Raw genomic sequence first — 22,105 nt, forward strand, 5'->3', positions numbered from 1 at the left:
CAAAGGAAGTAGACCTGGATTTTGATTCAGAGAAATACTGGGAAAGTATCTTATATACAGATATGTAATTCCTGAATAACTTCTTTGGTTGGTTTTTGTTTGTTTGTTAAATTTAACAATCTGCTCTCTCCAAATCTTTTTGTTATACCAAATACTGTAGCAATAGCAGCTGCCAATTGCGTCGATCCCTTTGCATCGATCCCATTCAAGTGTGTTTGTGTGTCCATGCTTATGTGTGTGCATATGTGGGTGAGTATGTGTCCTTGGTGTAATCCTGGATCTTCCTAGCTACCTGAAAACCAAACAAGAGCTGACTCCTTCTTGGGACTAGTGATTGAAAGAACCACCACTGCACATGCTTAACCTGACCAATGAATGAATGATCAGGGCTCATTCTGGATGACAGCTTTACAGTTTGTCATATAAAACCAAACTCCCTAAAAAGGTTAGAATTGTCAGGGCTTGTGATACAGATCTGTATGTCTCTTTGGAATCAAAATGACAGGGCCAGAATGCCTTTTCCCCAGCTGTGTTCCAGTAGGCTGGCTCCACACAAACATGAGCCACACGGGTAACATTAGGAAATGTAAAGTGGGAAGACGGCAGTGAGACCCCCACAAGCTGGGCACCATCTTGGTTGGTGGGCACACTATTTTTGTTGCAGTACTGTCATTTTGGTTAAAGTTAGTTGACTTGGTTTGGAACTGTGTCCCCACCAAATCTCATGTCAATTTGTAATCTCCAATGTTTGGAGGTGAGGCCTAACGGGAAGTGATTGGATCATGGGGGTGGATTTCTCATGAATGGTTTAGCACCTTGACTTTGATGTTGTTCTCATGATAGCGTGTGAGCTCTCCTGAGATCTGGTTGTTTAAAAGTGTGTGGCACCTCCTCCTTCTCTTCTTGCTCCTGCTCCTGCCATGTAACATGTACTTGCTCCCCCTTTGCCTTCCATCATGACTGTAAGCTTCCTGAGGTCTCCTCAGAAGCCGAGCAGATGCCAGCATCATGCTTCTTGTACAGCCTATAGAACTGTAAGTCAATCAAACCATTTTTCTATACATTACCCAGTTTTAGGTATTTCTTTATAGCAATGCAGTAACAGACTAACATAGTAATAATGATTGCCTTATTTAAATATCAAGTGGTAACTTTTGTTTTCAGCAAACCCATGAGCAAAAAAGTACACTGGTATATTCTGGAGAAAAAGAAGTTAGTCAAATACCAAGATTGAAACCAGCAGCAGCCCACAGACAGAAACGGTGCCATGACACCCAACTGCCTCCAACTCCCTCTCTCACAGGATTCCTCTGTGTTTTAAATACTTACCAATATGGCCAACTGGACTGCAAGAACTTTCAAAAAATGTGTGTTCTAACTAAATTAGAGATTTCTTCCTTAGAAAGGCAACCAAGTGAGGTTTGTTATCTGGTGACTAAACCATTATCTCCTCTTATTCCTTAGAAAGGAGAGGGATCTGCAGAATGAAAAAGAGGTTTAAGAAGTCCATAGCTCACAGGGTGCCAGAGTGAGCTACAGGAAAGTACACCAAAGTGATCATGGCAGGGTGATGCCAACGGGATTTGACCTTGTCTATTCCATAACTTTGTCCAAGTCCATTTCTAAAGAGTTTGTAAATATAGAATATATATTTCTGTCCATTTTTCTGAGCCTTAAACAACTTCTTTCAGAGCTATTGGCCATCTTGCAAAGGTGAATCACATTTTCTTGGAGTTAGTTACAGATAAACTCCAGTGCCTGTGTGTGTCTTCTGAAATAGAAGAAATAGATACAAAAAGCAAGAGTAGAGTAGGGGCTCATCTAGACCCAAGCAGCACCAAGTGGCAAGCACAGTTGACACCCAGCAGATAGTTGACTCCAGCAGAGAGAGATGGTGGTTTTACCACAGCCTCCCAATCAGGATGTTCAGAAAGGAACTATTGTAATTTTTTTTTTTTTTTTTTTGAGACAGAATTCTGCTCTATCACCCAGGCTAGAGTGCAGTGGCGTGATCTCAGCTCACTGCAACCTCCACCTCCCGGGTTCAAGCAATTGTTCTGTCTCAGCCTCCTGAGTAGCTGGGATTACAGGCTCATGCTGCCACACCCAGATAATATTTTGTATTTTAGTAGAGATGGGGTTGCACCGTGTTGCCCAGGCTGGTCTCAAACTCCTGAGCTCAGGCAAGCCACCTGCCTCGACCTCCCAAAGTACTAAGATTACAGGCGTGAGCAACCGCGCCCGGCGTGTAATTTTTTTTTTTTTTTTTTCATGCTGCACAGTTTCATGAATCTTGCCTTCCCTCAAAGTCCAGCAGCCAGCGTTCTCATGCTGGTGATTTATTTCAATTCTGTTTTTATTAGTAGCTTCTCGTATTGGGTATAATCAAGTCATTTTGCTGCTGCCCAGAATGCGAATGTGAGGCACAGGCAGAGGAGCTGGCTTGTCAGGGCATTCTCACAGATACCCACATGCATATATTTAAAGCCAAAGGACTTTTAAAAATTTACACTTTGCACTTTAAAACGCCTTCTACATTTAGCTTAGAAAAAGAAATATGTTTCCGCAGGCTGGTCTCATGCCCTCCTCCCCATTGCTTCTTCCATGTCTTTTAAAACTCAAACTCCCTTCCCCACAATATGTTATAAAAATCTCTTTCTATTCACTTCTTTTGGGGGATTTTCACCTCTACAAGTCAATGCCCTTTGAATGAATTTTGAAGATTGGTATATTTTTAATAGCATATTTGGAAAAGCAAAGGATTTGTCAGTTTGTGGATAAGAATATTACACACACAAATTCAAAATATTTTGAGGTCTGGAGGACAAAGCTAGGCATTTGGTTTTGCGAGGTCTTTTCAACATAATTCAGCTCTTGAGTTTTCCTTATTGAAATCCTGTCTTTGTTCATTGCTTTGCCTCTGGCTCGGCTCATGGTGAAAAGCTCCCCAAAGCAGGAAGATGTGCTGTCCTATCGCCCTCATCGTCTTCATGCAGCCAACTTGCTGAGGAGTCTGCTGCTGGGAGAGAATGCATTGTATGGATCAGGACCAGACTGTGTCCATTAGAAGCCACTCCCCTCAATTTCAGCTACACAAAAGGATGTTAAAATTGAGCTGTGATCAAAGCCTTTCTCTTGCTCTAAGTGGGACTCATATCCAGACCGAAGACCTCCCTCCCACACATGTGCATCTGCTCAGGCACCTGCTAGTTATCTGAGCTGGCTGGCAGCAGAGCTGAGGACCCCACATTATTTATACATGACTTTGGAGGGAACTGAATGAGTCTGATTCTGATGGAGCCAATTTATTTTCTGGGTTACTTGTTACAGCTTGGCCTAAGAGACTCTACGTTATTAAAATGAGGTCACACAAGGCAGGGACAACTAACAACGGAATCTACAAGGGCAGGGGAGAGTCAGACTGGGGTTAGACAAAAAGCTGATGTCAGGCTCAGACACAGAGCTGATGTCAAGAAAATTATTGGCGGTGAACTCTCAGCAAAGCTGACCCTTGATTCAGAGATTTGGGAGAGAGGTGTTTTTGTTTTGTTCTTCTCAGGAGCATTTTTAAAGTATTGGGGTAAAATACACACAACATAAAATGTACCATCTTAACCATTTGTAAGTGTCCAGTTCTGTGGTGTTAGGTGCATTCACACTGATGTGCAACCAATCTCCAGAGCTCTTCTTGCAAAACTGAAATTCTGTCCCCATTAAACAGCAATTCCCCATTCCCCCTTCTACAACCCCTGGCAACCACCCTCTACTTTCTGTCTTAGGATCATCATGTTAAGTGCCTGTGCTGTTAGGGCTCTTTGAGTCATAAGTAACAGAAGCACTGGAAACTGCAAAAGCAATAAAGGTTTAAGAGAATCCAAGGAGGGGTTCAGTGGTCAGCCACAAGAAAGGCAGTGACACGCCTCAGGAACTAATGGAGCACAGGCCTTAAATGCCGTCAAACTCCTGCCCCATCCTGTGCCCCTGCTTCTTTCCACACATCAGCTCCACCTCCCTCCTTCTGCAGACAGACTTTCTCTACAAGGCAGAGAATATGGCTGCCAGCAGTTTCATATTAACTTCATCCACCAGAGAGACACTGGGTTGACAAGCTCTTTGGTTCCAACATAAATTCCTAGGGAAGGGGCTTACTGAATCAAGTAGATCAGACGTGCATGCCTGGACCAATTAGCCATGACCAGGATGGTAGGGATGCTATCACTGGCCCAGCTTAAGTCAGGTGCCCACCTCTGACCAATCAACTATGGCTAGGAGAGGGGCATGGAAGATAATGACAGATCCCATGGGAACAATCTAGGTAAAGGGAGGAGCTGAAGAAGTTTCCAGCAGAAACATCAATGGTGCTGGGAGGATGTAACAGAAGGCATTCATTATCATGCTGCTGGGACTCAAAAAACAATATCCCAAAATGAAGGCCTCAGAAGCAAAAGTTTTTCTCATTCTCCTGCCTTCCTTTCTCCCAGTCTCATTCTCCTCCATGGCTACCCATAGAAACTAGAATTCCTCTTCCCCAAGGCAAGTCATAGAAACCAGAGCCCCCTTTCCCCAAAGCCAGCCAAAAAATATTAAAATAATGTTAAAATATTACTCTAACTTTCCTTTGGCCTTTTCTGTGGGGGGAAAAAAAAAGCTGGCTGGCACGGTGGCTCATGCCTGTAATCCCAGCACTTTGAGAGGCTGAGGTGGGCAGATCATCTGAGGTCAGGAGTTAGAGACCAGCCTGGCCAACATGGAGAAACCCCATCTCTACTAAAAATACAAAAGCTAGCTGGGTGTGGTGGTGCACATCTGTACTCCCAACTACTTTGGAGGCTGAAGTAGGAGAATCACTTGAACCTGGGAGGCAGAGGTTGCAGTGAGCCGAGATTGCGCCACTACATTCCAGCCTGGGCAACAGAGCGAGAATCTGTCTCAAAAAAAAAAAAAAAAAAAAAAAAAAAAAAACTGGCCATAATGAAATGATTTGACCTCCAGTCAAAACAAAGTAGGACCATGCCCAGAAGGATGGAATGCTGCTCAGAGAGGCCAAGAAGAATCCAAACAGACAGGCCTTGCTGGGCCGCCCTACTCAGTCTATCAGTGTTAGATCAGACCATCTTTGTCCAATTGTATTTTTACATGGCTCTTAGAACTTTGTAGAACCTAATCATAAAAATGGACAGTTTCCCCTGTATCTTTGGGTCATCATTCTGAAGGCTTCTCTGTATCACATAAAAGTATGATCAAGTAAATTCGTGTGCCTTTTCTCCTATTGACCTGCCTCTTATCAGTGATTTTTCACCAAAACTTTAGAGGATGAAGGGGAAGTTTTTCCTTGGCCCTAACAGTTTCCTTCACTTCCTCTTCCTCCACCAGCTGTCCCTGTATTTCAAAGCCATTTATGCACTTATTAGCTCCCACTCCCTCATGGTGACAAGACTTCTCCAGGAAGTACCGCCTTCCCAGATCTTCCTTTCTTACTAGCAACAGGAGATGATGAGGTTGTCATCTGTATAGTGCCAGGCACAGTACACATATTTTCTCTGTCTCTCTCTCTTTCTCCCTCTCTCCTTTCCCTTTTCCTTCCCTTCCTCTCTCTCTCTCTCTTTATTCCGACAAAAGAAGAACTGCTAGGATTTTAAAATGTGATTATTTTTCCCCAATGGTATTCTTGTACTTTACAAAAGAGACCAAAACCTTCTAAAGGGTGGTTACCCCAAATTCACTGCTCACAGTGGGATGGGAGTCATCTGGTCGCCTAATCCTCCTTCTTGAGCCTGCCCAGCAGCACTTCCCCGTTGGAACGGCCTCTGAGCTGCTGGCAAGAATACAAAGGGAGGTTTTCTCCTCTTTCTTGTTATTATCCTAATTCCCTTGTTTTGTGACATTTAACAAGGCAGGCTCCATCTGCGTTTTTATATTGGTCAGATTATCCTTCCCTTTAAAGAACTGTCTCAGCATTTGGGCTGAGCAGATTTACAGGCCGGCAAACATTTTATCCCCCAGCATATTAGCTGAGGAGAAACACCAATTGCATCCTGGGAGGCCTCCATCCAAGACCAGCCAAGGCCATAAATCTGCTGCAGCAGGGTCCCCACAAACATCCCCAGAGATACTTAGCACTCACCAGACTCCAGAGGCAGGTCAGAGGTCTCCATGGTGTCCATGTGAGAGTGCATTTAAAATAACACCACTGGGCCTGGATGGTCCCTCATATGTTTTAAAGACCCTTATCCCCAACTGAGAGTTTCCAAAGACATTTTTGAGGTCTGCTGCACCGTCTGAGGCTATTGAAATGCCATTTGCAACTTTGAGCAAAGTCAGAAAAGGGATGTTTAAAGTCTGTATATTTCTGGCCACAAGTATTGCTCCAGACTTTTCTGCCTAAAATGTAAGTTGGAATCATAGCATTTATAGTCAAGAAGTTTTCAATATGAGCTAGGTTTGGGACCAGCCAGGGTGAAGCAAAAGTCATTTACTGAGTGCTTACTGCAGACTCACAAAGCCTAAGGCTGTGCTCAGAAAAGCTGAAGATGTGGTCTCCACCCTCAGGAGGCTCACAGTCCACCACAGCAGAGCCATTAGTAAATAACCACTGTTTGTGTCTGCCCAATGTCCATTTTCCTTGATGCTGCTCACAGATGCCTGATTTCCTTTGGAGAACAATTCCTGCTACATTTTCAAATTATGCAGCTTATAATGAGAGGGCTACAAATGCCATAGATGATCACATGACTCAGAGCTAACCAATCAGACTGCCCCATCCATCTGATTGGCTCATAAATGGGCACATGACCCACGACTGGCCAATCAAACTAATTTGTGGGTCTTTTACTGGACTATTGGGAAAGAGCCTTGGTCTTTCTGTCTGCTGTTTAGCTGGCAAGAGGGCAATCTGGGATATCTGATGGTTCCATACGTCCCTATTTTGCAGATGGGAGAACTAAAGCACAGAGAAGTTAAGTAACTCATCTAAGATTACAAAGTAAGCTGGGGGAAGAGCTGGGATTCAAATCCAAACAGCCTAGTTCCAGAATCCATGCTCTAGTGATTCCCAGTGTTCCCAGAAGACCTTAAAAATTGACTTTCCAGTCATAATGGGACTGGAGGTCAGATGTGTCTTGTTGTACCCCCTCTCTTTTGCAGACAGAACAACTGACCAGCACTAATATTAACACAGAGATCATAATACTGGCAGAACAGACTATTTGTGGTAATGAGAACCTTTCATACAATCCATCCACCCTCATTGCCAGCCAACAGGGACCTCTTCACACTCCTCAAAGCTCATTTTTCCAGGAAAAGACCCATTCCAGACCAGTCTCTAAGATCCACCAGAGATGATGATCTCTGGATTTGGTGCATACCATAGGTTAGTAGTGTTAATTAAAAAAAAAAAAGAAGGCCGGGCGCGGTGGCTCAAGCCTGTAATCCCAGCACTTTGGGAGGCCGAGACGGGCGGATCACGAGGTCAGGAGATCGAGACCATCCTGGCTAACACGGTGAAACCCCGTCTCTACTAAAAAAAATACAAAAAGCTAGCCGGGCGAGGTGGCGGGCGCCTGTAGTCCCAGCTACTCGGGAGGCTGAGGCAGGAGAATGGCGTGAACCCGGAAGGCGGAGCGTGCAGTGAGCTGAGATCCGGCCACTGCACTCCAGCCCGGGCGACAGAGCGAGACTCCGTCTCAAAAAAAAAAAAAAAAAAAAAAAAAAAAAAAAAAAAAAAAAAGAAGAAGAAGGAGAAAGAAGGAAAAAGAAAACATGCACACACCACAATTCGGTGTATCATGCCTGTAATTCCAGCATTTTGGGAGGCCGAGGCAGGTAGATCACCTGAGGTCAGAAGTTGGAGACCAGACTGGCCAATATGGCGAAACCCTGTCTCTCCTAAAAATACAAAAAGTTAGCCAGGCGTGGTGACGAGCGCCTGTAATTCCCGCTACTCAGTAGGCTGAGGCAGGAGAATAGCTTGAACTCGAGAGGCAGAGGTTGCAGTGAGCCGAGATCGCGCCATTGCACTCCAGCCTGGGCAATAAGAATGAAATTCCGGTAGAAAAGGAGAGAAATAGACTTTATTTCTTATAAAGGGTTACAGCCTACAAGGTGGCCATCCCACAGGCTGGGAAGCGAGCCTTTGGCAATGAGCCCCCAATCTGGCACTTCCAAGGAGGAGGGATTGGGGTGGGATCTTTGTGCTGAAAAGGTTGGTTAAACATACATAGTCAACAGATTATGGGAGGAGCTATGAGTATTCATGAATATTCATAGCCCTGACACATGCATATTGAACAAGCACGCATGTAACATAGGGCCCATGTTTGCTTTAGAGCGGAGACTTAACATTTAAATGTATTACAATTAGGCCCTGTATGTCAAAAGGTCTTTTCAGGACATGAAGGCACGCAAGTGCGCAATCTCTGTAAACCGGCCAGAACCAGTCAATGGTCAGTGGTCTTCTCATCTGGAGAAAGTGATGGAAATCAGCCTCTTGTCCAATGAAAGCTATAGTTATGGCTGGTGGAGCAGGGGCTGGGGGTCAATCAGCATCTGATGGAGCTGCAAATTGTTTCAATATGGCTTATCTCAGGGCCAGCACTTATTTAGCTTTTAGAGAAAAAGGAAAACCTTGTGTCAGTTAGAAAATAGTTTATTCTTTAAGTTTAGGGGTGCATGACTTAACCGTTGCTTGCCGTGGCCTTAGGTCACATTTGTAATTTGCTACCTCATTACCATAGAGAGTCTGTTCTGTCAGTCTTACGATCTCCGCGTTCAAATTAATACTGGTCAGTTGCTCTGTCTGCAAAAGAGAGGGGGTATAACAAGACGCATCTGACCTCCAGTCCCATTATGGGCAGAAAGTTGATTTTTAATGTTCTTCTGGGGTCTCCTTGGCAAAAAGAGGGGTTCGTTCAATCAGTGGGGACTTAGGATTTTATTTTATGTTTACAGTAGGCTGATCTCTGGATGAAGAGCTTAAGGACCACAAAAAAAGCTAACAGCCCACCAGAGTGTCTAGAAGAAAAAATCTTAACTTGCCTTGGGTCCCTGGCCCCCTATGAGAATTTGATGAAAGCTATGGACCCACTATCCCCAAAAGTTTGTATATACTTACAGGGTTATATATGACAAGGTTCTTATGATTTCAAGTGACAGAAGCCCAATTCAAATCATCTTGCTCAAAAAGGGGAAAGTATTGGTTTACGTAACTGTGGTAAGAGCAGAGATGCAGCCAGGTCTTACCGACAACTGGAACCAGGGACAAGGCCTTTCGTTTTTGTTTTTTCCTCTGCCTCTTTTAACACGTGAGTTTCATTCTCACTGATTCATGGTAAACAACATGGGTGAAATTGAGTCTCATTTCACACAGAGAAACCACATCTTCACCCCAGCTCCAGCTCAAAAATATCTGAGGAAGGGACTGTAATTGCTGTGGGTGTGGGCTCACATATGTGGCCATAGGAGCAGAGAACTGAGACCACAAACAGTTATCACCCAAGAAAGAAGGTGGGATCCTCAAAAGAAGACAGTGTGTGAGGCAGACAAAACAAAGATGACCTCAGTAAAGAAACCCGGGTAGGACCCTGGGTCTGGAAGCCAGAACTGTTTCTTACAAAATAAAGTGAAAAGTTGAAGATATTTTATGACTAATTCAGAAAAACACTGACCTCACACTAAATTATTGGAATAGTTCAAGGGAATGTTTTGACCATGATTATCCAGAATGTAGCCTCCCAACTTTTTTTTTCTTTGCTATGAATTAGTAGCACAGCCCATATTCCTGTGACCTATCAAAGAAAAATTACTTTAGAAAAATAAAAAGAAAATATGGATTTCTTTTTGGGAAATATAATGCTCTGTGAGCATGAAGTTTCTTCTGCTTCCAAATTTTAAAAGAGAAATAAAACACATTAGATCAGATTGATTTTGTTCAGGCTTTCTATATCCAATATTAATTGGGTACAATTGTTCGGAAGTGCTCAATTGTTAGGAAGTGCGTTTCTAAAGACATCCCCAACTCCAATTTTAGTCCCTTTCAACCTGTCCTCTGCACAGATGCCTGGCTAGTTAGCCTAAAACACTACTACTTCACTATGATTTTCCATAAATTCGTGGTTTTCAAAACCACACTCGATGCAGATCCCCCTTCCTAAACCAATCTCATCTCCAACTACTCCATCTGGGATTGCTTCCTCAACCCTTAAAGCTTCATGCTTCTCTTCATTTCTGGCATCCTCGTCTCCCTTTAACTTACTCTAAACATCCTCCGCTTTTATATATATTTGGGTTTTGTTGTTGTTTTTTGGTTTTTGTTTTTTTCTTTTTAAGATGGAGCCTCACTCTGTTGCCCAGCCTGGAGTGCGGTGGCACGATCTCGGCTCACTACAATCTCCGCCTCCTAGCTTCAAGCAGTTCTCTGCCTCAGTCTCCCAAGTAGCTGAGGTTACAGGCGTGTGCCACCATGCTTGGCTAATTTTTGTACTTTTAGTAGAGATGGGGTTTTACCATCTTGGCCAGGCTGATCTTGAATTCCTAACCTCAAGATCCACCTGCCTCGGCCTCCCAAAGTGCTGGGATTACAGGCATGAGCCACAGCACCTGGCCTACATCCTCCACTGTTGAAAGCTCCCTTCCATTTTCACCTTTGTAGACGACTACCAAGTGTCACAGAACATACCAGTCATTTACGTTTTGCTCTCGATTCATTGCCATCTTTCTTCTGTTCCGCTCCATATGCAGGGAGCTCGTGCCTGGAAACTCCATTCCCAGGCACTCTTGTTAACTGGCTTCCAGATAGGTTCATCTGTTAAGAGGTGAGATCCAGAAGACATCTCTGAAGAGTAGCATCTCTGAGGAGTGACTTCCCTCCTTCGTGGTCAACTCTAGCTTCTGGGCTCTGGTAATAGCTTTTGCTGTCACTGATCTCTGGGCTGCTTCACTAACCCTGTTTGGTTTCCCAGGCCTTCCAACATGGCTATATCTTTGTAATGAGTCCCCCAAAATAAATTATCTTTATTTGGCTACCTGGTATGGCTTTATTTTCCCTTCATGGACTCTGTTTGAAACTCTAATCACTCTTTTCTCTGATCTCCCATAATAGACATTGTATAAATTCCCTTGTTTCAATAATATTTATTTGCTTTAAAAAAGAAGTACAGTTTCTACTACTTCAAATAATATAAAATAATGAACAATGGAAAGAGTTTTCTTCTCATTCTAAATACCCAGTTCTGTTTAGAGTAAACTAGAGTTAATAATATCTTATATATTCTTCTAGAGATTTTTATATGCATGTCCATTTGTACACGTTTTAACAATGGAAGCATACCATACCCATAGTTCTGCAACTTTCTATTTTCATTTAATAATATATTTTGCAGAGCATTTCTTAACTGTACATATAGATCTATTTCAGCCTTTTTAATGGCCACTTGAAATCTCCTTGTATTGGGTACCATAGTTTATCTAACCAGTCCCCTATGCATGTCATTATAAACCATCCCTGTACATGATTTTGTATACACCAACAAGTTCAGTAAATTTCTAGAATTGTTAAGAAAAAGATATGTACATTTTTATTTGCCAGACATGGCCAAATTGTCTTTAAAATAAATTGTACTTTTTACATTCCACCAAGATTATTTGTAAGCACTGTTTACCTACAACCTTTACAAAAATGGGTATTATCAAAAGGTTTTATATTTGCCAGTCTTGTAGGTGAAAAATTCTACCTCATCTCCAACCACTCAACTGGTGTTATCTGCTCAGTCCTCCGAAACTTTATGCTTATTTTAATATGCATTTTCACTATCTACTATTGTGGCTATACTAATAAATTAACTTGTAGCTCTTATTAGTACAACCACAATAGTAGATAGTGTATCAGAGCCTGTGCTAAGAGATATGCTTTTCCTCCAAATTCAACAATCCTACAAGGAAGATATTTTCCTTGTTTTGTAGAGAAATAAAGTAGAGGCTTAGAAAGGCCAAACTCCAGAAATTTGTTCAAGGCCTCACAACTGGGAGGTGGAGGAGCTGGAATCTATCACAGCAGTTTATCCCCTGAGGTTATGATCTTTCCACCACACTACATGATCTATTGAATTACAGTTAGAATGTTAATCTTCTATTTTCAATAAGGCTATTAGCTTCTTCAGCTTATCAAAATAGGGACAATGTCTTATATTGTTTGGTAAATGAATAAAGTACCAAATATTCAATTATAATCTGTTAATTGAATAGAATACTTGTCCTAAGATACTACTTACCCACAACAGTGTTTTTGTAAATGGTGAAATACTTTATAAATTACCACTATTCTTCCCATGCCAGCAACTAGCACAGCACCTAGAACAATGCAGGAACTTAAAAAGTATTTGCTGAATGAATGAGTGAGTGACTTTTGGCCTGTGTTTAGAGAAGCTTTCCTGTTCTAAAGATGACCCATGAACTAGAAGAAAATTAAAAGATGCTCAGATCCCATTAAGTTTGAAATAGTTTATCCTGGATTCCCCAAAGCCATCCTTTATGGAAGTTCTTTGATGTTTCCCAATAACCAGGCAGAATTCACATTTAGAGTATAAGCTCAGCTCCTGCTAGGTAGTGTGGACAAGTGAAGGGCTAAAGGACATAGCCATGTCACACAGATGGGAACCACAATCCCCCAGCCCAGAGATCTGGATCCCTTCTGACAGGGCATCTATAGATAGCTGGAGAAGCATGGCCTGTGCCATGATGGTAGGAGAGCCTCACAAGGACCCTAGAAGCCCATGTAAACAAACCAGGAGCAATCCATCCACAGATTGACCTAAGTTAAAACAATATTTTCAGCCTCTGCCTCCACTCAAGATCAAGAATGTCATGAATTTCTACTATTCTACTGTATATTACTATACCACATATATATTAATTGACTACTATGCCACCTGTATATTAATTGACTAATGGTCTTATTGATTCTCTTCTCATTTTTTTTTTTTTTTTTTTTTTTTTGGTGGAGGGAGGGACTTACTTTGTTCTTCTTCCTCTGGTTTCTTAAGTTGAATACTGAGTAGTTTATTCTACTCAAGTTTTCTAATTATAAAAACATTTAAAGTTTGAATTTTTCTATGAATTAACTTTATCCCACGGGTCAATTATTCAGCCAATGCTTAATTATTGAGCATCTATTACTTACCTTTAAAATACAATTATGAGAAAGACAAGTTTCTTACTCTGAAAGAGCTTCCATTCCAGAGGAAATGAGAGGAAGAAAATAAACAGGTCCAATAAGTGCAATGAAAAAAACAAAATAGGTAATGGGATTGAGAGTGACTTGGGAAACTGCTTTAGGCAGGTGATTCAACAAAGCTTTTTAAAGTAGACAACATTTATGTTGAATTATAAATGAAAGGAAACAGCCAGGCAAAGGTTTATAGCTGCACTATCCAAAGAGGTAGCAACTAGATAACCAAATTGAATTGATTAAAATTTATACATTCAAATTAAAATTAAATTTAAAACTTAGTTCCTCAGTTGTCAGAGTCACATTTCAGGAGCTCTGCAGTCTCGTGTGGTGAGGAGCTACTGCATGGGATGTCCTGCGCATGGAACATTTCCATCCTCACAGGAAGTTCTGTTATACAGCACTGATCCGAAGCCATGATGTATAGGCAGAGGAAAGGGTAAGACAGGAAATACCTTGGCATTCTGCCGGATTAAAAAAAGGCGGTGTGGCTGAAGGGGACTGAGTGAGGGGAGAGAGATAAGTGAGGAGGTTGGAGAGCTAGGCGGGAACAGGCCATAGAGGTCCTTGACCACCGTGGCTCTTTATACCGATTGCTGTGGAAATCCACCAAGGTGTTTTACACAGGCTGGCAATGATTCTGATTCTGCCTCCAAAAGATCATTCTGAAGCTGTTGAAACTAAGAGCTGATAAGTCATTAATACCAAACAAGTTTTGATTTGTTATGATTTTCTCTTTGAACAAAAAAAGTTATTTTAAATACAGTATTTAAAAAAAAATTCCAAGTGGGAATTTTTTGGGGGGGGGGGCAGCAGGGGAAGGTTGTAATTTCATTAATTTATGTTTTTACTGCATTGTGGTCTGAAAATGTGGCCTAAAAAGTTTATGATTTGAATAACTAATTAAGGCTTTTGTTTAATTTTTCTTTGTAATTGAGTAAAGGGCCAATTTTTATAAAAAGTTTGTGGGTATAAGCAGAAAAGAAAAGCAAGAATGAGTAGTCCCTGTTTATAGGGTATCAGATATATTTCAAGGTTGTTAATTGTGTTACTCTTTTCATTTATATCTTTTTAATGTTTTGTTTAATTGATCTGTCAAATTTCAAAGGAGATGTATCAAAGTCTTCCAATACTAATATGGTTCTGTCAAATTCTTCAGATATTCCTAAACACTTCTGCTATACATATCTTCTTGATTAGTTGTTTGTTGCATAAAGATTCATATCTATTATTTTCTTCTCTACATATTATATTTTTTGCTAACAAAAATTCTTCTGTTCCTGAAAGAAAACTATTCTTCTAGTCACAACACTTCTGATACCAAAATAGGCACCCACAACACTTTTAACACCAAAGGGGTGGATTTTCTCCACACCAAGCAACTCTTTAACTCTCTGCAGACACCAAGTGGGTGTCCTACAATTTAATTCAATTCTGACACTAACCACCTGGAGTTAGTGTAGACCCCAAAGTTTAAGGGCTCAGTCCCACAAAACTGCCTCCATTCAGATACCAGTCGCAAGTCTGGGCCTCCTGTACTTATGACCAACCAGTTATAAATCAGGAGGGCCCACAACCACTCCTCAGGTTTGATCATTTGCTACAATGGCCCCCAGAACTCACTTTGCTTATGTTTTCCAGTTTATTATAACAGATACGACTCAGGAACAGCCAAATGGAAGAAATGCATGGGCAAGGTGTCGGGGGAGGAGGACGTGGACACCTTCTAGCACCTCCGTGTGTTCACTAACATGGAAGCTCATCCAATTTAATTGTTCAATAACCTTTTTAGAGTTTACTCTCCTGCACTTCTGTCCCCTTCCTGGAGGTGGGGGTGCCCATCCTGAGGCTACATATGGGCCCCATCCTAAGTCATCTCATTAGCGTAAATTCTATGGTAATCAAAAGAGGTTCCGGCCAGGCACAGTGGCTCATGCTTGTAATCCTAGCATTTTGGGAGGTCAAGGTGGGTGGATCTCCTGAGGTCAGGAGTTTGAGACCAGCCTGGCCAATATGGTGAAACTCCGCCTCTACTAAAAATATAAAATATTAGCTGGACGTGGTGGCATGTGCCTGTAATCCCAGTTACTTTGGAGGCTGAGGCAGGAGAATACCTTGCAACTTGGAGGAGGAGGTTTCAGTGAGCTGAGATTGTGCCACTGCACTACAGCACGGGCCAAAGAGTGAGACTCCATCTCAAAAGAAAAAGATGTTCCTTATGAATAACAAAAGACACTGATATCACTTAGGAAGTTCTAAGGGTTTTAGGAGCTCTGTGCCAGGAACTGGCAACAAAGACTACATATATTTCTTATTATATCACTGTATATGTTTCACCTTTCTTCTATAGATAGATATTGGAACTGTTTTTAATTTTTGCTGTCTTCAACAATGCTCTTTATCCTAAACCTCTTTAGGCATATTACTTCCAACTCTGTTGTGTTGACGAAGAAAAAAAGAAAACATGAACCAATGTGTTTTAGGACACTATGAGATGTTTTTATTAGTCAGGACCCTAAGAAATACGTGTGATGCTTTTTTAAGTTAAACTTTCTCCCTTGTTGACTCACCTTTATAGCTCTTGACACTTGGGAATCGATTTTATTACCATACTGTCAAAACTGGAGGTAACAAAATAAATTATGTTGAACAGTCTCCTTTAAGTTAGAAAGTTAATACTAGTGATAAATGTTCAGAATGATTCACTAGATCACTGAGTGCAAAGTAAGAGTATTTGGAATAGAAGAAATCTTGCAGATGGTACAAAGACAACTTTGACATTTAATCCAACAACATTAAACTGAATGAGATCAGAGGGACTTTGAAACTACAGTCCCATATGGCTGCTGTTATAGAAAATCACCAGGGACTGTTATTGAGTTTGTTGAACATTACTTACAATACAAAATTATTATCATCTAAGGAAGGAAGAAAAATCATTGATTGCAAAGGTAGACGCTCCATTGCTGTAATTCAAATGAAATCACTTGCACATTTGTCACGCCACAGAGAATACCATCTCCAGCCTTTTCCCAACGAATTATTAATGGGGGGTTGGAGATTATTTGATGAAAGACTGACAGGGAACTACTTTGAGCAAAACAAGTGTCGCTGACACTCAGAGAAGCAGGTGCTGATGAATAAACATTGTGGCGGTAGAGTACAATGAGGCGTGGAGATGATTTGGACATGCAGTGTGTGTGGACTGATTTGAGTGACACGGCCTATTCTGGGTGAAGAAAAATAAAACAATTAGAGCCTTCAAAGAGGATATTTCCTGCCAGGGAATCTATAAATATGATTTGTTTTTGTGGTGATTCTTCTATTGAGCTACAACTCAGGCCAACAAAATATTCAAGGTGAGGAATTGAACTGACTGTGAAGGTATCTTCCACTCTTACATTCTGGGATGAAATTCAATTAGATTCTCCCCTTGGATCAGAAATCTCCATGAGTCTCCATGCTGAAAGCCTAGCATGCCTGTAGCACACCTATCAGGTAGGGGGAACAGTCCCAAAGAACTAATAGACAAACACGCACTGAAATTTAGAACTACCTTTGCAAAAATTGAGACAAAAATCTGACATAGGAAAATCATGACAGTGAAAGAAATCTGACCTAGCTAACCCCATCTTGTTTCTAACCTCTAAACTGCTTTTGTTCATTCTTGAGTGTAGGTTGAGCTAACTATGGGAAGAATTTAGTTTATAGTTTAACTTTGAAACAAAGATAACAACCTCTTCCCAAAACAAACCCTCTCCTTGCTTGGGATTCAGACCGCCTTTCTAAACCCAACAAATTAGCCACAAGATTAGAAATTATGACTCAGGAGTCAGCCAGAGATCACAAGATTACTAACCTTCCCAGTTGCTCCTGTAGAAAACATCACTATTGTAAAACCTGAGATTGGTGTTTGAGGTGTTTTTCACACACTGCATATGGATGGACCAATTGGTGCCACCCAGGCTGGTAAACTGACTTATCTGGTCCTGTGGTCTCCTCACCCAGGAACTGACTGAGCACAAGAAGATAAGCTTTGACTCCCTGTGACTTCATGCCCAACTCAATCGCTCTCCATTCCCTAACTCCCTGTCCACCAAACTATCTTAAAAGACCTTAGCCCCTGAATCTTCAAGGAGGCTAATTTGAGTCACAATAAACTCCTGTCCTTCCACTTAGTTGGCTCTGTGTTTATTAAATTCTTTGTCTATTGCAAAAACCTGCTGTTCTCAGTGTATCGGCTCTTTTAGGCAGCAGACAAGATGAACCCACCAGGTGATTACAAATCCGGCCAACAACTTGTTCAATGTCCAGTGCCTTAGGTGAGATTTCTCTGACTTAGTGATATCCATGTCATTTCCTCCTTAGCAGATGTAAATTGCCTCTTTTTCTTGCAGAGCTGGGTCACTTACTGGCAAGGCTTATGTGGTCGCGATACACCTTTAAACTGTGAACTATCACAGTGCATGTACAACTCCAGCACTAAGGCAGCCCCATCATCTTCCAGAGCTACAGATCCCCAGGTGTCGAGGATGGACAAGCTGGATAGACTGAAAGTTCTTGTAGCTTTTATACTCAACAATAATAAAAGGCTTCACATTGTATAAATTCATTTCCTCCTGAACTCTGAACATATGAGTAACAAGCTCTTTTTCCTCTATCTACTCTTAATGTTGAAAAAGCTTGAGCTGCTTTGGTCGAAAAGCCTTAGATTTTGTACCAAATGCACAGTTAACTGGTTCTTTTCAGCAATGTTAACGTTGTTACATTTCTAAACAAATAACAAACACAGCGTCAAAAGTAGCTGACCACCCACTTTCTCATATCTCATTTGATCCTTATCAAACTCCCTTTGCCCTCATTTAATAAAGAAACCTATGTTCCAAAATGTATGTAATTTGTCTAAGATCATACAGCCAACAAGTGGAGAAGCCAGAGTTTGAACCTATATTGGACTCCAAAGCCCAGTATTCCAATAATACCTTACTACTTATAAAGGGAGGTGGACTGTTGTAAAAACACTAAAGGCTAACTTTTTAGTTGACAAATCATAGTTGTATACATTTACAGGATACAATGTGATGTTTTGATACATGCACATAATGTGGTATGATTACGTCAAGTAAATTAACATACCCATCACTTTACTTACCTATCTTTTTTATGGTGAGACATTTGAGATGTACTGTCTTAGTTATTTTGAAATACATAATACATTATTCTTGACTATAGTTACCCTGGTGTACAATAAATTTCAAAAGCTATTCCTCCTGTCTGTCTGAAACATTGTACTCTTTGATAAGCAAATCCCCACTCCCTCCCTCCCCTCAGCCTCTGGTAACCATCATTCTACTCTCCACTTCTATGAGTTCAACTTTATCAGATTCCTCATACAATTGAGATCATGCAGTATTTGTCTTTCAGTGCCTTGCTTATTCCACTTAGCATAATGTCCTCCAGATTCACCCATGTTGTTGCAAATGACAAGATTTTCACATTTTTAAAGGCTGAATAGTATTCCATGTGTATATACCACATTTTCTTTATCTAGTTATCCATTGATGGGCACCTATATTGTTTCTATATCTTGGCTCTTGTGTATAATGCTGCAATAAACATAGAAGTGCAGGTAACTCATTGACATACTGACTTCTTTCCTGTGGATATATACTTAGTAGTAGGATTAGTGAATTATATGGTAGTTTTACCTTCAGGCTTTAAGGAACATCCATACCATTTTCTATAATGCTTTACATTTCTACAAACAACATACAAGAATTCCCTTTTCTCTACATCTTTTCCAACACTTATCTTTCATCTTTTTTATAAAAGTCATTCTAATAGGTGTCAGATTATATCTCATTGTGGTTATACTTTGCATATTTCTGATGATTAGTGTTGTGAGCATTTTTTTTCAGGTACCTATTGGTCATTTATATGTCTTCTTTTGAAAAAGATCTGTTCAAGTACTTTGCCCATTTTTTAATCTGTTTGTTTTCTTGCTATTGAGTTATTTGAGTTCCTTACATATTTTGCATATTAATCCCTTGTCAGATGTGTGGCTTTTTTTCATCTCTATGAAAAATGATGAGTTTTTTTAATCTGAGTTTTTTTCAGATGCGTTTTTTTCATCTCTGTGAAAAATGACATTAGTATTTTGATAGGGATTGCATTGAATCTGTAGATCACTTTGGGTAGTTTGGACATTTTCACAATATGAATTCTTCTAATCCATGAACACAGGTATCTTTTTATTTATTTGTGTCTTCTTCCATTTTTTAAGCAGTGTTTTATAGTTTCAGTATCCAGATATTTTACCTCTTTGGTTGTATTTACACCTAAGTATTTAAATATTTTTATTGTTATTATAAAGGGAATTGTGTTCTTAATTTTCTTTTCTGATAGTTCATTATTATATATAATAGAAACACTACTGATTTGTATATGTTGTATCCTGCAACTCTGCTAGATTTATCAGTTTGAGTAGTTTTTTTGGTGGAGTCTTTAGGGTTTTCTATGTATAAGATCATGTCATCAGCAAATATAGATAAGTTCCTTCTTTCCTATGCATATTCCTTTTGCTTCTTTCTCTTGTAATGGCTAACTTTTATTAAGGAGTTTCTGTGTCCCAGAAATTATGCTGAATCATAGTGCATCTATTTCTTGCCAAAAACTAGTTAGAAAAGTATTATTATTTCACAGAGGGAGAAGACACACTTGGAGAGCTAGAATGTCAGAGCTGGGGATGAAATGAGGCACATCAGCTCTGAAAGTCCAATCACTGAGCCACTGAGTCACGCTGCCTCCCTCCCAAGGTGAAGAGAAAGGAGGTAGTGTTACCTACTCTCCAAAGGACCAGAAGGCATAGTGTTTTACATCAAATTATTCCCCAAAGAAAACTGGGTTTGCTCTCTCTCTGACAGTTTCCTAAAGCAATGCTGCTTTGGCACTGATGTTGAGAACAAGGCTTCAGTCTGAGAATCCAAGGATCAACACAAGCCTTGAGAACACAAGGTTCCAGCTTCTCTGACCCTGAAAACACAAGGCTGAAATGTCCCACTTGGAACCACAGCCCTGTGACTTTCTTTTGTATACAACACACAGCTGAGTTCACCATACATCAAGGGAAAAACAGAAAACATGATAGGAGTTTGAGCAGTTCTAGAGAACACTAGAAATGGAAATACAAATTATTAAAGCTTATTGAAGAAGCCTGGTATGTAAGAGACCTATTCAGTCTGGAATAAGGAAGCCTGTGAGGAGAAATGATTGAGCTGGATGGGAAAGTTGCCCTGCTGACCAAATTCTGCTATAAGATTTAGGGGATCCCCCAACACCTTGAAAAGTAGTCTCCTACAGTCTTGCAACTTTGGAGGCATGTGCCCTATGCCTGCAATGCCCTACACATCTCTTTCACTATTTCTCAGTCATTTGCAGCCTCATTCATCAATGACTCAGGTATTTGGCTCAGGTCAGCCGTCCTTTCCCAGGGCCAACCCTATCAGATCAATGGCGCAAAGCACTCTCTATCTGCCTATGAAATTCTATCTTCTGAGCTGGTTTTACTCAACAACCCCCCAGCACACTACTCTCCAACCTCATGGAGACCTCTGGCCATTGACCCCTTTTTTTCCCTCCGTCTCCAACATTCTACCCCCTTCTCATTTTTCTCCCTATTTTAGCTAGACCCAAAGGACCACAACTCGTGCCTACACGTCCCTTCTCTTCTGTCCTTTCAACCACCTACCCTGACTTCAATCCTGAATGACTCTGATTACCTGCCCCCTCCATGGCTGTATGTGGATTGCTAAGCACCACTGGAGAAAATTACACAAGTGGACTCATTGGTATCACTAGAAATTCATGATCACCAGCCTTGACTGTCCAGGAAGCCTACCATTTCCCGGTCAATCCACATTTTTATTATTTTCCAATTTTTCTCATCTCCTTAGTACTTAGGTTCCCTTACCTTCTCATTTATTGTTTATCCTCAAGCCCAAATGTGCAAATGTTCCTGAACTAGCACTATAGCATCTGCTGCTTGGGCCCCACCCAGATCTTCTTTTCAGGTAGGGTCACTCTTTCCCCAGCTGCTGCAGGAGTTGTCACCCTTCTCTGGAGGATTGTCCTTAGGTTATAAAAGCTGCCTTACCCAGAGATTGCAGGGAGGCTGTGCACCCCACTCCACTTCCAGAAGGGCAGTCAATGGCCAATTACAGACTGATGCAGAAAAACAGGAATCAAGCCTGCTAGCTGGAAGGACAAACTCTGTGGAAACAATTCACACTCCAGAACCCCTGAGGGATCAGGCTGAACTTTGGTTTCTGAAGCTACACCTTGGCCTAGCTTTTGCTCTACGACATCCTCCTTCCCCACCCTTTCTTACACATTTTTCTTGAGAACACTTCTCAACAAATCACTTGCACAAAAATCCCCATATCAGGCCTCTGCTTAGGGAATTTAACCTCAGATAACCACCTTTTTTGCTCCTCCTTTCCTCCTGTGTTGGAGCTGAGTGATCTTATTCAAGGCCAGTGCGTCCTCCTGTGCTCTGGGCCCCATGCTGTTCTGTCTTCCCAGGAACCTTGCACAATCAATAATCCTTATGTGTTTCCCCCCTTGGCTCCATCCCATCAGGATTAAAATATGCTCAAGCTTCTTCCATCTTAAAAAAACAAATCTTCCCTTAACCCTCTCCCCTTTCCAGCTACTGCCCTCTCTCTCTTCTCTTCCATAACCAAACTTCAGCATAAGGTTGTTGAAGCTTTAAAATAATTTCTTTTATGCTTACCTTTCCCTGTCATATGCAGAACATAAAGAGTCCACGTTGTGGAAGGATTAGAGATTTTGGAAGCCCTCAAGATGTGGTGAGAAGGGAGCCCTTTG

The 22,105-nt window shown here is 41.1% G+C and overlaps 1 long non-coding RNA gene across 1 annotated transcript; it reads right to left on the minus strand.

The window, feature by feature from the left end:
• Positions 1–2,799: 2,799 nt before the first annotated feature.
• LOC115895163 lies at positions 2,800–22,105 on the minus strand. The gene is made up of 3 exons (XR_004055327.1): positions 22,011–22,105; positions 10,673–10,798; positions 2,800–3,019 (listed from the first exon to the last, which is right to left on the minus strand). It is a non-coding gene; the product is annotated as an uncharacterized LOC115895163 (long non-coding RNA).

The sequence above is a fragment of the Rhinopithecus roxellana genome, chromosome 20, assembly GCF_007565055.1.
Source record: "Rhinopithecus roxellana isolate Shanxi Qingling chromosome 20, ASM756505v1, whole genome shotgun sequence".
NCBI classification, from domain to species: Eukaryota; Metazoa; Chordata; class Mammalia; order Primates; family Cercopithecidae; genus Rhinopithecus; species Rhinopithecus roxellana.